Consider the following 18767-nt stretch of genomic DNA (forward strand, 5'->3'; position numbering starts at 1 on the left):
AATATTTCTTAAGAGGTCACTATTTTAATCTCCATTTCTGAACATTTTAATTTTTATTCCAATTATTCCAAGAGAACAAATCAGAGGTCCATACCTTCAAATTTAGTTTCTCTTGAGGATTTACATTCTTGAACACTCCCTTTACTTACAAGATTGTTGAGTTACTAAATCAGAAAAAATAAGTTTAGTTGTTCATGAACTGTCCTTATTTTTGGCCTTGGTGTTTCAGATATTTTACAAAAGAATTTACAGGTTAAACTGTGACCTAAAGTGTAATAATTATGGCTAATATTTATTTAGTGCTTACTCCATCCCAAGAACTGTGACTTACATGTTTTAAGTCATTTAGCAACCAAAGTATTTAGAAATAGTACAGTCACAATGTAAAAATTAAGCTACACTAGAGCACTAAGCTTTAAGAAAAGACTTCGGAAAACATACAAAATTAATATTGTTATCTGATTCTCTCTAGCAGAATTCCATGACTTCAAGAGATATGAATGTTTTTATTGTTAAACATGCATGAATTTATCCATTATTATTAGATCACTAGAGGCCCAGTGCATGAAATTCGTGCACGGGGGTATATGTCTCTCAGCCCAGCCTGTACCCTCTCCAATCTGGGACCCCTCGAGGGATGTCCGACTTCCTGTTTAGGTCTGATCCCGGTAGGACTGTTGGCTCCCAACTGTTCCCCTGCCTACCTTCCTGATTGCCCCTAACTGCTTCTGCCTGCCAGCCTGATCACCCCCTAACCACTCCCCTGACAGCCTGATTGATGCCTAACTGCTCCGCTGCCAGCCTGTTTGGCCCTAATTGCCCTCCCCTGCAGGCCTGGTTACCCCTAACTGCCCTCCCCTGCAAGCCTGGTCACCCCTCACTGCTCTCCCCTGCAGGCTTGATCACCCCCAACTGCCCTCCCCTGCTGGTTTTCTTGTGGCAGCCATCTTGTGTCCACATGGGGGCAGTCATCTATGACCACATGGGGGCAGCCATCTTGTGTGTTGGAGTGATGGTCAATTTGTATATTACTTTTATTAGATATGATTAGATAAAATAGAGGCCTGGTACATGGCTGGGGACCGGCTGGTTTGTCCTGAAGGGTGTCCCGGATCAGGGTGGGGGTTCCCTTGGGGCATGGGGCGGCCTGGGCAAGGGGCCTGTGGTGGCTTGCAGGCCGTCCACGCCCGCCAGTGCCCCAAGCGGAGGCCCTGGTATCTGGGATTTATTTATCTTCTATAATTGAAACTTTGTAGCCTTGAGCGGAGACCTGGGCCCGACAGGGCAGGTGGAAATCTTGGTTTCCTCCATTGCCGGGGGCAACCCAAGCCTCCTGCTCTCTCCGTGGCTTCAGCCATCTTGGTTGGGTTAATTTGCATACTTGCTCCTGATTGGCTGGTGGGTGTGACTTGTGGGTGTAGCGAAGGTATGGTCAATTTGCATATTACTCTTTTATTAGATAGGGTAGTAATATAAAAGAAGTAAACCTGTGCTTTCTTTTAATGTATACATTTTATTAACCTTTAAAATAATACCTAGCCCTGGCCAGTGTAATTCAGTGGTTAGAGCATTGGCGTACGCACCAAAGGGTTGTGAGGTTGATTCCCAGTTAAGGGCACATACCTGGGTTGCAGGCTCCACCCAGCCCTGCAGGAGACACATGCAGGAGATAACCAATTGACGTGTCTCTCTCTCATTAATGTTTCTCTCTAACTCTCCCTCTAAAAATTAATGGAAAAAAATATCCTCAGGTGAGGACTAACAATAAATAATAAATAAATAAATAAATAAATAAATAAATAAATAAATAAATAATATCTAAAAGAAACAAAATCTACCTGACCAGTGTGGCTCAGTGGTTGAACATTGACCTATGAACCAGGAGGTCACAGTTCAATTCTTACGGCACATGCCTGGGTTGTGGGCTTGATTCCCAGTACTGGGTGTGCAGGAAGCAGCCAATCAATGGTTCTCATTGATACATCTATTTCTCTCTTGCTCTCCCTTCTTCTTTGAAATCAATAAAAATATATATTTTTAAAAATCTGAAAAATTCACGTTTTCAAATAAAGGTTTTCTATCATAAGAAATAAAGTATTCTAACCTGTTCCTTTAAGCAACAATGATTATGAAAAACATTAAGAAGTTGAAATCATTTTTTAAAATCAATTTTTTAATTTTAGACAATATTGATTTATGCTCTGTTTTAGAAAATGGGGTAAATGAATACTCTATAGTTTCTCATATATTTTCTCAGCTCATGTGTTCTTATATTAAATAGGAAACATTTATTGATTTGCACATTTGTTTTTTTAAACAACACCTCTCTTGCCTATTAAAATGAAGAAAATTTTATAGTGGTCAGTTAATCTCCAATTAGAGGGCAAAATGTAATTTCTAAATCAAAGTACAGCCAATCCTAATACTCATAGCACATGAGTGGTTTTATAGATGAATACCCAATATTTGTTAATCCCTTGGTCTCAGGGAATTATCTTAATGCTTTAATTAATTCTACATTTATTTTTCCTGTTATTTGTAGTAACTGAAGTGTTTCTCACTTATGTAGATTAAAACTGTTTCAGAATGAGTAAATAACTAGGTCATCAAGATACTTATTCAAGAATTTCAGTTTATATATTCAAATTATGTGGATTTATCTGGATTACAAAATGATTATTTGCTCTATAAAACATTTGCCAGATTCCTTTAAAAACAAATTGCCCTAGGACACTTAAAATTTGTTTTGATTCTACAATATGGCAAGCTTACATTGACAATCTAATAATCACAGTACAATTTAAAAAGCATATTGAAGTATCCAAGCACTTTTTTTTTCACATTTCACGCATTTCTCAATGACATCATTATGTCAATATTATTACAACTCTTGTTTTATATATGAGGAAACTGATATATAAAAAGATTAAATAAAACCAACTCAAGCAGTTAAATCAACCTTAAGTCAGAATCTAAATCTTGTATCATCACCAAACCTCTTTGCTAATTGAAGTCCTCATTTTTAGATGACCTAAGTTGTTCTCTTGACCCCTGAATTGTTAGCTTATTATTTTTTTAAATTTGGAGATTAGTTTCAATCTATGAACTGAAAAGTAGTTTCTTAGTAAACAAATGTGGAAAGTTACACTTAATTTGTACAAGCACAAATGAGTTCTGGTAGGTCTTATTTTGGTATTAAAATAGTGATACCTGTCTCATGGGTTGTCAGGGTAGGGTAACAAAGGGAGGATGAGAGGTACTCAACTTATATTCACAAATAAAAAATATGCTATTCTTTCAGCAACAGTGTTCTTAGTGCTTTATATTTTATATACGTTGGGATTTTCACATATGTGTATTACTTTGCTTAATCCTCACATTAGACCTGTGGTGTCACTAAAGCATATATGCAATTTTATGGAAAAGAAAGCGGGTAGGGTAGGAAGTAAAATGACTCACCTATGACCAAAACAGCTACAAAGGTATTTGTTGGAATTAAAAGGCAAAAGAACCTGTTTTGACAAGCTGAATCTAAAACTTAATTTGGACTATAAATCCAAGAATAGTCAATAACTCCTAAACAACAATTTTGGAAAATGACAATACTACTTATCAAATGATACAGAAATAGAAAAATGGACAAATGAAAAAGTATAGAGAGTTGACAAACTAACACAAATACAGAAATTTATTTATGTCTATAAGAGCTAAATAATATTTTTTAAACTATTGCAAACTAATTTCAAAAGAATTGGCCATTTAATAATTGGTACTGAATTAACTATAATATAGAAAAGAAAACCTCAAATTGCAAAATATCAACTTCACATGAATATTACATTTAAATTGGAAAGGGAAAAGTATTTTTTAAGAAAAGCTCTGTTATTTGAGGAATGAGGGAGATTTCTTAAACAAGACTTAATTCATGCAAGCCATAGAGAAAGATGAATAGACTCAACTGTGTTGAAATTAGAGTTTATGCTAATCAAAAGGCATTATAAAATGAAAAAATAAGGCTTAGAAAGAATTTATTTATAACACATATTAATCCAAGTTATATTATCCAGAATATAAAAAGAAATATTAAAATTTAGATAGAAAATATATATATAATTCATTTGGAATAAAAGAGTTAAAAGACATGGGCAGATATTTCCTAGATAACAATAAACATGGAAATATGTTCAAGTCTTATCAGCAATCAGAAACATGCAAATTAAAATTCAATCAAAGTATTATCATAATATTTAGCTAACAATAAAAACCCCTTACCATCAATTTTTGCAGAAGATATAGAGATTTATAAATTTTTATCAACTTATAGGCAATGTATAAGTTCATGAAATCTATTTTCCATTTACTTACTGACATTATAGATATATGCTCCTTAAAATCCAGAAATTATATCCATAGGTATATACTCAAGATACACTTTTACACATATATGTCAGGAAACAAAAGAATATTTGTAGCAGCTCTGCAAAGAAAATCACCTGAAAACACCACAAGTATACATTGCCAAGATAGTTATATATTGCGTACAATGAAAATGAATGATCTATAATTAAAAGTATCAACATACATATGACTAGAAAAACCCCATGTTGAACAACAGAAGAATTCACAGAAGTATATGTACAGAAGGTATTATTTATGTAATTAAGTAAAATATATTTTATATATTTTGCATATATATATAATTTTTACATATTTACATAAATAGTGTGTACATATGTATATGTATATATCCTATATAATAAAAGGTTAATATTCAAATTGACCAAACGGCAGAACAACTGGTTGCTATGACGTGCACTTATCACCAGGGGAAAGATGCTCAACATAGGAACTGCCCCCTGGTGATCAGTGTGCTCCCACAAGGGGAGCATTGCTCAGCCAGAAGCCGGGCTCACAGCTGGCGAGCGCAGTGGCGGTGGCAGGAGCCTCTCCCACTTCCGTGGCAGCGCTAAGGATGTCCCACTGATGGCTTAGGCCTGCTGCCTGCGGGGAACAGGCCTAAGCCATCAGTTGAACATCCCCCAAGGGCTCCCGGACTGCAAGAGGGACTGAGAGCCATCCCCCCAGTGCATGAATTTTGTGCACTGGGCCTCTAGTGTGTGTGTGTGTGTGTCTGTGTGTGTGTATATATATATATATATATATATATATATATATATATATATATATATATATATATATATATATATAGAGAGAGAGAGAGAGAGAGAGAGAGAGAGAGAGAGAAAGCATCCCTGATTTGCAATGGTTTAACTGACAACTTTTTGGCAAGGATGGTGCAAAAGTTTATGAATAATGAGTTACATGAGATATTCAACACTTCATATAAAAATAGATTTTGTTTTAGATGATTTTGCCAATCATAGCTAATGGAAGTGTTCTGAACATGATAAAGGTAGGCTAGATTAAGTTATGATGTTTGGTATGTTAGGTATATAAATGCTTTTCAACTTATATCTTCAACCTACTATGGAATATCCAGACATAACCCCACTGTAAGTCAAAAAGCACCTGTATATGATTTAGGTATATACATAGACATACCTCAGAGATATGGGGGATTTGGTTCCAATCCACTGCAATAAAGCTAGTAGTACACAGTAAAGCAAGTCATAATCATTTTGCTGGTTGAAATTCCTGGCTTCAGTTTTAATAAACACATCTGTGAAGTTCAGTAAAGTATTGCATAATAACACCAGGCATGCCTACATGATAATATATATGGCAAACTTTGTAAGAAAACTTAGAGAATAGATAATACAATAGCATGATGTGGTTATCTTTGAAGTACAGAGAAAGGGCTATATTGGGGGAATAGGAACTGAGTGAGCTTCTAAAGTGCTAAAAATTCTGTTTCAAATATATGATGAACACTTTGGTTCGTTATTATTTTTTAAATATTCATATGTGCATTAAAGTTATATTTTACAGTAAAACTACACCAACGGTCTCTTTTTCAATCTGGATTTGGAAGAAATTATGGGTTGTAACTTTAAACAAAAATGACATGATATAGCAGAAAGAATGCCCAGGTTTGGAACTGGACATACCTAGGTTTGAATCTTCACTTGACAATTTTCAGAATTTCTAACTGCAAAGTCTAGAAAACAATACTCTCTTGATTTAGTCCTCCAAAGCGAGGAATTGAGAACTTCAGCACTCTCAGCACAGAACGCCTTGGTCCAAACCTCTGCACTGAGAAATGACTATGCTCTGGGATGGCTTCTGGCAGCTTGAGGCCTTGTCCAAAGGATGGCCCCAGCTCCTCCTTAAAATGCCTCCCTGAGAAATCTCAAGGCTGCCAGCAACACTTATTGCTTGTTCCAGCCCAAACCTGTTGGTAATCAGCGAGGCCCCGAACCCTCTCTTAAGACAGTTACTTTAGAAAGTTTGAAATGCTATATCCTTTCTCTGCCCTTTGAGCTGTAAAACTAGCACCACAAAATATTTCCTCAGAGACCTAAGAGCTTTCTCTTTGAAATGGAAACATTCGGGGAAATAGCTCCTTCCCTCTCCCAGTCCCTGTTGGAAAATAAGGGCCTCTCTTCCGGGGATGCATGCTTCAACGTGCACCATTGCCTCCCGTTATAAAGATAGAAGGTTGTTTTGTCTCTCAATGAACTCCAGTGAACAAATCCTGATGGCCATAACACTCCTCAGTGCCTTTCCCTTAGTGCACCCCAGCTTTCAACAGTCTCCACACTTCTGTTTCGGCAAAATTAAGTTCAGTTCAAGTTAGACCCTCTTCCCTATTGTGATATTATTGTTGAATAAACTTGTTCTTACCACTTTAGTGTCAGGCATTATTTATCTTTCACAGAATAAAATGATAGAGCATAGTGAGGCATTTAATAAGAATGCCTGACCAATAGAAGATGCTTTTCTTTTAAAAATATATATATTTTATTGATTTCAGAGAGGAAGGCAGAGAGAGATAGAATTATCAGTGATGAGAGATAATCATTGATCAGCTGCCTCCTGCATGCCCCACCCTAGGCATGTGACCGAAACCCAGGCATGTGCCCTAACAGGGAATCGAACCATGACCTCCTGGTTCATAGGTCAATGCTCAACCACTGAGCCATGCCAGCTGGGCAAATATGTTTTTAAATATAAACTTCTGTCATTTCTTTTCTCCTACAATCTCACACAAAGGTTTCATGACTTCTTCTTAAGTCAGTAGGACATACATAAATAAAGTAAAGCACATGTAAATGGTATACCTAAAGCCCCATAAAGCAACTGAAAAACTACGGAGTATTACCAAAGTTAAAAGTGGAAACTTTACAGAGTCAAGAAAATATTTAAGTATGTAACACTTATCAACATAAATCTTTGATCATTAAACTTCAAGTCAAAGGCTCCTTTGAATATTTAAAAGACTATATATGTATCCTTTCTTCATATGAACATAAAATTGTTCACATACTTTCATTGGGCTTAAGAAATCTTTATGGTCCATGACACCCATATAAGAGCCTTTAGTTAAAATTGTTATTTATTGCCGAAACCGGTTTGGCTCAGTGGATAGAGCATCGGCCTGAGGACTGAAAGGTCCCAGGTTCGATTCCGGTCAAGGGCATGTACCTTGGTTGCGGGCACATCCCCAGTGGGGGATGTGCAGGAGGCAGCTGATCGATGTTTCTCTCTCATCGATGTTTCTGGCTCTCTGTCTCTCTCCCTTCCTCTCTGTGAAAAATCAATAAAATATATTTTAAAAAATTGTTATTTATTAAAACCATGTCCCTTTACATTTAAAGGGACAGGAACAAAAAATCAAGAACAGCATTTCTTGCAAGATAAATTAGTATTGACTGCATACTTAAAATATTATCAAATACTTTATGTATGAGTAATCCAGAGAAAGGGCAAATGGAGTTCACTAGTATACCTTTAAAACTGTGTATCTTTTTACTTCTCTCCTATAACAATAATAACCAAGAGAAATAAAAATGCATGGAATAATTTACCATATTGCTTAGTATATTAGATGGTTTTGTGTAAAAGGCTGATTAAATCTAATCAGTTACTAACAGAATCTAAAGCACTTTAATAAGGTTATATTTTGATGACCTCTTTTATTGTTGATAGTTATGCAAATACATATCCTACCGAGGGTTTGGTATATTTGATAATGTCATTACTAATCAATATGCAAACATATGGTATTAAGTGCAATCTGTGACTGAGAAAACTCAATGTCAGAGATAAAGAAAATGGCATACTTACATTGCCAACATTCTTTAAAGTTTCCATCTACAAGAGTCTGTTTAAATGTCAAAAAATGATCTCTAACTATATTTTCCAACTTGATTATTTTCTTTTGAAACAATACAATTTGGTTAATATTCTAGTAGACTATGTTTGAAAAATTACTTTTCTTTGAGGAAAGTAGTGGGGATACAAAACTGAATAAAATACAGTTGTTATAACAAGCTCACAGTCTGTTTTGGAAAACAGAAGTATTTATGACATGCACAGCTTCTGATTAAGTGAGGATTCCCTTTCTTGGTGGCTTTTGCATGTTCTCATACTTAGAAGATTAAACATACATAAACACACACACACACACACACACACACACACACTCACACACACACACACAATATCATCTAGGAGAAAATTAGAAATACTCCAATACTCACAATTGCAAGACAATTGAAGACAAACAACCATGGGCCTGTAAATTGCAAAATTTGGGTTCAAATCTCAGACTTCAAAAGACAGTTAACAGATACCTGTAAGATTTACAGAGAACTTGTGAAAGACATTCATTTCACAAATTATTCACTTACTGCCTTGACAAATTGCGATAAAGTGCACCCTAGAAATAGTTTCCTTTGGCCAAGGCACAAGATCTCGAGGCACATCAGCAAGCATAGAAACATGGGAATACAATTGCAATGGGTAATGGTATAATGGTCCAGGTCCACTCCTAATGTTTGAAGCATCCAAAGCAAGAGAACAGAGATGGTGGCCACATACCATATGTTATTACTTAAAAATTAGAAATCAACTGAGAATGTTTTAAATAAAATATCCATTTTTCTTCCTTTAAAATATATACCTTAGTAATAATCAAGACCAAAAACAGATTCAAAGTTAGCAAAATATCAAAGATGCTTAATTTTGCTCTTGTACATGAGTTGCTAGCAAAGCTGATATAAGAAACAAAATTAAGATGTATAAAACAAATGGTATGCAATTATGCCATGAAATTAGTTTGTGCTTTCATTTCAACATAACAGCTAATTATGTCATTACAGTCATTATTTCCAAATAATGAGTTGATATTTACAATGATTTAAAACACTAAAATGGAAATGTAATTGTTTTCAGTGTATAAATATTATTTATGTCTGAAACATTTTGCCTGTAAAAATAAAAATCCAACCTAGCCTTAATTTCTACCTCTTGTATAAATTTTGCCTGAACACCTTACTTTGTAACCTCTCCCTTCTGTGAGATTCTCGAATTGGACAATTAATCAAAGAGCCACTTGTGAACCAGGTTGTAATACAGCCTATATTATCTTAAACTTTCATTTAAGTTTTTTCTACTTTTCACATAAATATATTTACCTACAACAATGTTGCTTTTCCACAGAGGTATCTATTTTCACTTTTAGCTTGAGGTTAAGAATTTTGCTCTTTGGGTACTCAGTGCATCCTAAGTCAACTCTTACATACACAAGGATAGTCAATTGCTTGAGAAGGTCTGCCAGTGGTCAAAACTGAACATAGAATCATCAAAGTCTACTGATTCATTGCAGGCCTCCATATATATGCATAAGTAATGCCAGCATGGTCTACTTGTTCCTAGTACACAATGTGAAACCAGAGTCTTAAAAGAGTTCACAGTTTTATAAAACACGTAGACATTGTAACTATCCTAAATAATAAAAGGCTAATATGCAAATCGACCTAACAGCAGAATGACCAGTCGCTATGATGCGCACTGACTATCAGGGAGCAGACGCTTAATGCAGGAGCTGCCTCCTGGTGATCAGTGCGCTCCCACAGGGGAACTGCCACTCAGCCAGAAGCCGGGCTCACAGCTGGCGAGCGCAGTGGAGGTGGCAGGAAACTCTCCCACCTCTGCAGCAGAGCTAAGGATGTCCTACTGATGGCTTAGGCCCGCTCCCCATGGGGAGCGGGCCTAAGCCATCAGTCGGACATCCCCCAAGGACTTCCGGACTGCAAGAGGGTGCAGGCCAGACTGAGGGACCCCCCAAAGTGCACGAATTTCGTGCACCAGGCCTCTAGTAGATCTATAAACAAGGTATTAAGAGAAGACAGAAAAGAGAAAATCAAATCCATCCTGGAAGTGGGGTCTGCCATAAAGTTTCCAGGTGATATTGCCACCTGGTTGAGTCAGAATGGGTAGGTAAGAAATGGAATGAAGAAAGGGACAGACCATTCCAAGCCTGCTCACAGCCGCCAACAAATAAACCCACATGGCTGGGTATGAAGAGGGTTTTTCTAACTCAGGATATCTAACCCAGCACTAGAAACATAGTTATAAACTTATCATATATGTTGGTCTGAATTGTTCTGTAGGTTATGCCAACATTATATTGTCAAGTATGAACGAATGACTTTGAAGACTTGGCAGTAGCAAGAAGAAAGAGCAAGACACTAATACCTAATGGGAAAAAAAATTTTTAGTACAAGAGAAAATATGCCCTGTTGTCCAATAAATGCTTTCACCAAAAGTGGACTTTAAAATAAAGCATTCAGGTTTTTATGTTGACAACACCTACTTTATGGAAAAGAAGGGAAAATTTCTTGAAACCAAAACTAATTCAAGAGTTCACAGCCTACGGAGTGTAATTCAAACATGAAATATTAGCATAAAACCTGAAGCCAGCAGAGTGCAGAGTGCCTTCCCCACACACAGTTTTTCAAACATTACACAGACAACTAACAGGCTGACATCTGCATTTTTTCCTGAGTATAAAAAACAGTGGATTAATCTGCAGTGGACATATTCAGAATTTCATTACTAAGAAAGGCCAAAACATGAAGTCAACTTCTAAAATCGGAGGTGCAGATACAGAGCGAAAAGACCTGGGACAACAAGGTGTGTTTTTAAGGCTGGGCTTCTATGGCTGGACTTGCAGAGGCAAAATAAGGAAATACAATTTGATTCCTATTGTAAAAGAAAGATGTACTTTGCCTGGGCTTTTAATGTGCTTCAGATTCTATAATTTGGGATTAGTTTAGAAATGTCAGGAAACCACAGTGTAGTTCCTGGAAGTGCAATATAAACTCAGAGAACTGTGAAAAATATAAGATTTTGTACATGTCGAGTGATTTTGATCCTTTGTGGCTATTCAATTGATATAAACTGCTTTCAGTGCACAGCTCTATGAAATTCAAAAACCAAGGGGGCATGAGCAATAATTTACAAAATATGGAATTGAACAGGTGATGTAAAAAGCAATGCATGACTTTGCTAAATAACCAGTTGTTTTGTGTAAATCTTATTAGGGGAAATCAATTAAAATGGAGAAAATACAATAAAAGAAGGGAAGTATTATTTGGATTCGATGACACTATTATTTTAATCTGATTGTTTATTTTGCAAAAAATAATCCAGGTTATATTTTAATAAGTTAACTGGTTTTTAAATTTCAAAACTGTAAAATATTTAAATATTTCCTCAAAACTGATGTGTACTCTTTAAGCTGTGCTTCTCTATTCAACCAATTCTGTAACATTTATTAAGTGCCTATTGTGTGCAAAGGCATGAAAGGAAGGCAGGATTCCTGCCTTCAACAAGCCAAGATACTCATTATCACAGATACATATGCAAAACAGAGTGTGAAACCAGAAATAAATGAGCAATGAGCTGTGAGAACACAGAATAAAAAGTCACTGATGCTTAAGGAAATGAAACTTAGAAAAATGCATGTGAGCTGAGCCTCAAAGATTTGGGAAGGCGTTTCACCGAGACATAGGGGGAGACAGAGAAGCTTATTAAATGAAGGACAAGTTTGAACAAATGGTAAAAGTGGAAATTGCTGTTTTTATTCTAGGCCCCCTGAGTGATTTTTGAGGACTGGAATATGGTTGGAAAATTATGAGATGTAAGAAGAGTTTTGATTTGACGAAGATCCCAGAGATCAGAGTAACATTATGAGGATTTTAGACTACACTTTGCTGGCAACAGATATCCATCAAAAATTGCTAATGAGAAACTGATTTGGTCAGAGTTTTTCTTTAGGGGCATTCCATTGTGCAACAGGTGGAGTCTGGATGATGCACAGAATAAAACTCCCTAACTGAGCAGAGTTGTAGGAAAAGGCACTAATTATATTAATTACCAATGTCTTGCAATTGACTAATTGATACTGAATTTATTTAGGTGAAAAAATAATCACCAAGAAAAAGTTCTTAAAGAATGTTATATTAATACTACAATGGTGAACCCTATGCAATTTTTGCTATTTAACTGTATCTTACTTATAAAAATGACAATTGCATAAAGTTCAGTTGAATCTAAACCATAATGACTTTGTTACTATAAAATTAATTCATTTATCAAGGAGTCTGATCCCTGTTTCCAAGAAAATACACCTAGCTTTTATTTTAGGAGAAAAATACTTTTGAGTATAATAGAGAAAGTAAGAAAAGGCAAAGGGAAAAAAAATGAGAGATGTCAGGTTTCTGCAACATGGCAGACTGAGGTAATAGAACTCTTTTCATTCCTCTGCCCTCTATTACTAACACCGAAATGCTGAATAAAATCAAATTATTGGAGAACATTAAATTTATAGACGGGCTATAAATAAAGAAAGGAAACTCGCCGGTGCCAGAAATGAAGGTAACTTGGAACAGTGCATGCAGTTCCCAGGTTACAGGCTGGTGATTCAGTGCTGGGATCGAGCTCCGGGTCCCTGCAGGGCTGGGAGTGAGGAAAGAGGCTGCTGAACAGAGTGGAATCTGGTGCTTCCTCTCTATGTACCCTCACAGCCAGAACTCCACCCACCTGTGATGGAAGCCAAGACGAAGCTTGTATCTGCCCCAGTTTTAGATAACATTTTCAAAATTAATTTAGTAAAAACAAGTCTTGTACTTCATGAAGGTGTAACAACATTCAATTTACAAACCAAGAAATCAATTTTTAAAAATTGGTATTCTAGTGGCCCAGCAGAGGCAAAAATGTCATAAAAAGCACAATGAGAAAATGGCAAATATAATGATTGCAAAATTGACATTGTGTCCACTGCTATTATGGTAAATGTATTATTCTTGTGACCTAACAATTCTAGGAGGTCTTATTATCATACATTTTACAAAAGAGGATACTGAGGCATAACAAGATTAAGCTATATGGATAAAGTTATACTGCTGGAAGGCAGAGTGGATCAAACTGGTCATTCTATGCTCTTATCAACCTCCCTGAGATGTTTCTTCAATGAAAATATGACAATTAAAATTTATAGTGAAAACCAATTTCTGTAAGTGATAAACCATCTGAAACTAAGTGAAAATATAAATCACAAGTGGGGGATGAATTCGGCAATGTAGCAGGATAAAAAATTAACACCCAAAAATCTATAGCTTTTTTATACACCAAGAATGAACTCACAGAAAGAGAAAAAAAAAATCCCATTTACCATTGCAACAAAAAATTAAGATACTTAGGAAGAAATTTAACCAAGGAGGTAAAGGACCTGTACTCAGAAAATTACAGGACACTGAAAAAATAGATAGAGGAAGACATAAACAAATGGAAGAATATACTGTGTTCAAGGATTGGTAGAATCAACATCATTAAAATGTTCATAGTATCCAAAGCAATCTATAGATTCAATGCAATCCCCATTAACATACCAACAGCATATTTCAAAGACCTACAACAAACTCTCCAAAAATTCATCTGAAATAAAAAAGACCCCGCACAGCTGCAGCAATCTTGAGAAAGAAGAACAAAGTTGGAGGGATCACAATACCAGGTATCAAGCTATAAAGATATATAGACCAATGGAACAGAATAGAGAACCCAGAAATCGACCCAAGCCATTATGCTCAATTAATATTTGACAAAGGAGGCAAGAGCACATAATGGAGTCAAGACAGTCTCTTCAATAAATTGTGTTGGGAAAATTGGACAGATACATGCCAAAAAAATGAAATTAGATCACCAACTTACACATTACACAAAAATAAACTCAAAATGGATAAAGGACTTAAACGTAATACAGGAAACCATAAAAATCTTAGAAGAAGCCATAGGCAGCAAAATAGCAGACATTTGTGGTAGCAATATCTTTACCGATACCACTCCTAGGGCATGGAAACTAAGGAGAAAATAAACAAATGGGACTACATCAAAATAAAAAGCTTTTGCACAGCAAAAGAAACCATCAACAAAACAACAAGAAAGCCCATTGCATGGGAGAATGTATTTGCCAATGCTATTTCAGATAAGGGTTTAATCTCCAAAATTTACAGGGAACTCATACAACTTAACAAAAGGAAGATAAACAATCCAATCAAAAATGGGCAAAGGACCTAAATAGACACTTTTCGAAAGAGGACATATAGAAGGCCAAGAGACATATGAAAACATGCTCAAAGTCACTAATCATCATAGAGATGCAAATCAAAACAACAATGAGGTACCATCTCACACCTGTCAGAATGGCTATCATCAGCAAATCAACAAATGACAAGTGCTGGCGAGGATGTGGAGAAAAAGAACCTTCATGCACTGTGGGGAGCCAGCATGGCCATGGCATACTCACCCCTAGGGCACTTGTGCCGGGCCACCTCAGCCAAGTTCAGTGAACCCGAGTGGGGGCAATGAAGGATTGAGAAAAGACGGACAAGAGAAGGAAAGCTGGGACTCAGTGGAACACTGCTTCCCTGATGGGGACCCAGCAGCGTCACGACTACAAGCCGTGTCTTTATTTTATAGCCGATGCCAGGAGGCAAAGTAAGGATGTGGACAAGATGTTTACAGCATTCTCGTGAGTTTCAATCCTACTCGATTACATGCACTTGATCAAGCTTTGTTTACTTGCAGCCTATATCACTTAGGCACGTGGGGCCACGTGTTCGGACCATAGGTTCAAGCTTACAACTATAGCTGTTGGCTATAATTGTGCTGGGAGGGCTCTTCCCTCCAGGCTGGGACTTGCACGTGGCCATGAGAGTACTGTGCCCTCTCATCAGTCCAAGGCTTGAACCTGTCCAAACACTGTAGCCGCGCCCCACAGTGCACTGCTGGTGGGAATGCAGACTGGTGCAGCCACGGTGGAGAACAGTATGGCGCTTCCTCAAAAAATTAAAAATGGAACTTCCATTTGACTCAGTAATCCCACTTCTAGGAATATATCCAAAGAAAACAGAAACACCAATCAGAAATGATACATGCAACCCTATGTTCATAGCAGCACAATTTACAATAGCTAAGATTTAGAAACAGCCTAAGTGCCCATCAGCAGATGAGTGGATTAGAAAACCGTGGTATATCTACACAATGGAATACTAAGCCGCTGTAAAAAAGAAGGAATTCTTACCATTTGCAATATCATGGATGGAACTGGAGAGCATTATGCTAAGTGAAATAAGCCAGTCAGAGAAAGATAAATATCACATGATCTCACTCATTTGTGGAATATAATGAACAACATAAACTGATGAACAAAAATAGAACCAGAGTCATAGAATCATAGAACAGACTGTTCAACCTATGAAGGAAGGCAGGGGGTGAAGGGGTAAGAGATCAACCAAAGGACTTGTATGCATGCATATGAGCATAAGCAATGGACACAGACAGTAGGGTGGTAAGGGCATGTGCTGGGGTGTGGGAGCAGCTGGGGAGAGGTCATGGGGGGGGAAGGAGACTTATGTAATACTTTAAAAAATAAAAAAAAAGGTGGGGAAAAGATATTATAAATGCATACAACTGACAAAACCTCAGGCTCAGTTAAATCCAACTCTTTCTGCTTCACACTTGTGCTCTTCAGTCAAATATCATTGAAGAAAAAAAAATCACAATTTATGTAACTAGCCTCAATTATATTAGTCATTGCTAACTTTAGATGGACCCTTAGTGTTATCAGTCAATCTCACTGATTTCCCATCTTTAAATAACTTTCTCATACTGGGAAATCAGATGAACTTCTTCCTCTGTCAAAATTTCTAATCTCTCCTCAGACCTCAATGGAATTTTTATCCTCAAAATTCTCAAATGATAACTTGAGTTCCTCTTTCTCATAGGAAATAGATAATCTCAAGAATATCCAAATGATCCCATCAACATTTTTACTGAATTAGGACTACATATCTATATATATAAAAGCCTAAGCAACAGTTTTGACTGGTCGCTATGACAACACACTGACCACCAGGGGCAGATGCTCAACACAGGAGCTGCCCCCCGGTGGTCAGTGAGCTCCCACAGCCAACCTCCCGCGGTCCCTTCCCTTGGCCGGCCCCAATCAGCCCCGATGGCCCCATTCGCTGGCCAGACCGAGGGACCCCAACTGTGCACAAATTTGTGCACAAGGTCTCTAGTTTGATAATAATAGTGAATGTTAGATTTCTGGTAATGTCATAATTTATTAAACTTATGTGAAAAAACACCTTTGTTCTTTTTAAAATATATATATTTTTAGTTATTTGAGGGAGGAAGGAAGAGGAAGAGACAGATAGAAACATCAATGATGAGAGAGAATCAATGATCGGCTGCCTCCTGCACGCCCCCTACTGGGGATCAAGCCCACAACCTGGGCATGTGCCCATCAAACCCGGGACCCTTCAGTCAGCAAGCTGAAGGTCTCTCCACTGAGCCAAACCAGATAGGGCAGCCTTTGTTCTTAAGATAATTAACTTTAACATAGTTCAGAAAGAAAAAAAAAAAAGATAAACTTTAAAATAGTTCAGAAAAAAAGATATTTAAATCCAATATGGTAAAATGTTCACAAAATATCAGTGTTAATCTATTATTTTTACAGATTTCATATAAATTTGAAAAATTTAAAAAGAAATTGGAAGAAATAAAATAAAACTAAAGACCTAAATAATATGAGATTTAATTTTAGCTCATTTCTTTAATAAATAGATTTGAAATATGCCCAAAGTATGGCATATCAGGTTTATGTAAATGGTTTGTATGTATGTGTTCAAGAAAACCTTTATTAATTATCTCCTGTCATTTATGTAATAAGATTTGATTCACCATTATGCTATTGTTTCCTACATTTATTTAACAACTCAAATTAGATTTTAGGTGGGTTTTCACCTCAATCATCACCATCAATATCTGTGAATATAAAAATATTTCTTTCCTCAAGCCACTACCCAGAGATCTTTTTTTGACGTTCACAGAACACATTTTCTAAGCCTTTATTTATTGTTCACTGTCGAATTCTGTGATGTGTGTGTGTGAGAGAGAGAGAGAGGGGGCGGGGGAGTTTCATTTCCAGTTTGGCTATGTTTCTATGTTGTGTTTTTCAATATTGAAATTATTTGTTTTAAATTTAATAAAATTGAGAAAAATTCTAATCGCTTATAAAAGCATATTTTTAAATAGCAGTCTTAAGTATATTTGAATTTTATTTCTTGACAAATATTCTAGAAAATTGTTATTGTCCATAACAACAATATTCTCCTGCTTTAGAATGTGGTATTACATTGAAAAGCCCATAAGATTTGTAGATGTAAGCCTTATACAAATGGAATTATTCAGGTTAGCTCAATGTCCATTTTGACAGCTTTACTGAGATAAATTCACATACCAAACAAATCAACCATTTAAAGTATACAATTCAGTGGTTTTTAATATACTCCAGAGTTGTGCAACCATCATCACAATCTAATTTTAGAATATTGTCATCATCCTAAAAAGAACTCCCGTATCCATTAGCATTAACTTTCTATTTCCAATCCTCCTCCTTCAAACTCCCTCCATAGCCCTAGGCAACCACCAATCTACTTTTACTTTGCATAATATTTTCTGGGTTTATCCATGTGGTAGCATGTTTTAGTACTTCATTTCTTTTTATTGCTGAAAAATATTACATTGTGTTATCCATGCATCATCAGTTGATGGACATTTGGATTGTCTATACTTTAGGGCTATTATGAATAATTTGGCTATAAACATTTGTATACAAATTTTATGTGAGCATATATTTTCAATTCTTTTGGGGATGGAATTTCTGTGTTATACGGTATCTTTGACATTCTGAGGAAGTCAAACTCCTCTTATAGGAACAATATATTTTCACAAGTGTTATATAAACTATAATAATACAGTTAATCAATTATTTAAAATGGTGCAGGAACTAGGGCTTTTATTAATCATAATTGCAATTTTAACCTTAACATATTTCTTGACCCAAACCAAGTTATTCTTCACAATTTTCATTATTTTATACCTTTTTTATATTTGCTTTCAATTATTGTCTTCTTAAAAGTATCTCAGAATCTTACAGCGTTTATACCCATGAAGCTATCAGGTTAGGAAAAATATCTTTAAGATTTTAAAACTATCTGGCTGTCAATTTGACATATCTTTAATAAATTAGATCACTTTTGACTATAACATTAGAAAGAGCTTGCTCTCAAATTAGCTTCTTTCACATTGAAAACATACTGGCTTACATTTAGCCTTGAGGGGTACACATGTACTTTAATAACCATAAAGAGATTAATTTTCTGTATTAGGCTCTTAAGCATTATCCCTTTAAATTCTGTTTTATGTAGTGTGTTCAAATAAAACATGATCAA

This window comes from Cnephaeus nilssonii (genome assembly GCF_951640355.1).
Source record: "Cnephaeus nilssonii genome assembly, chromosome: 16".
Lineage (NCBI taxonomy): Eukaryota > Metazoa > Chordata > Mammalia > Chiroptera > Vespertilionidae > Cnephaeus > Cnephaeus nilssonii.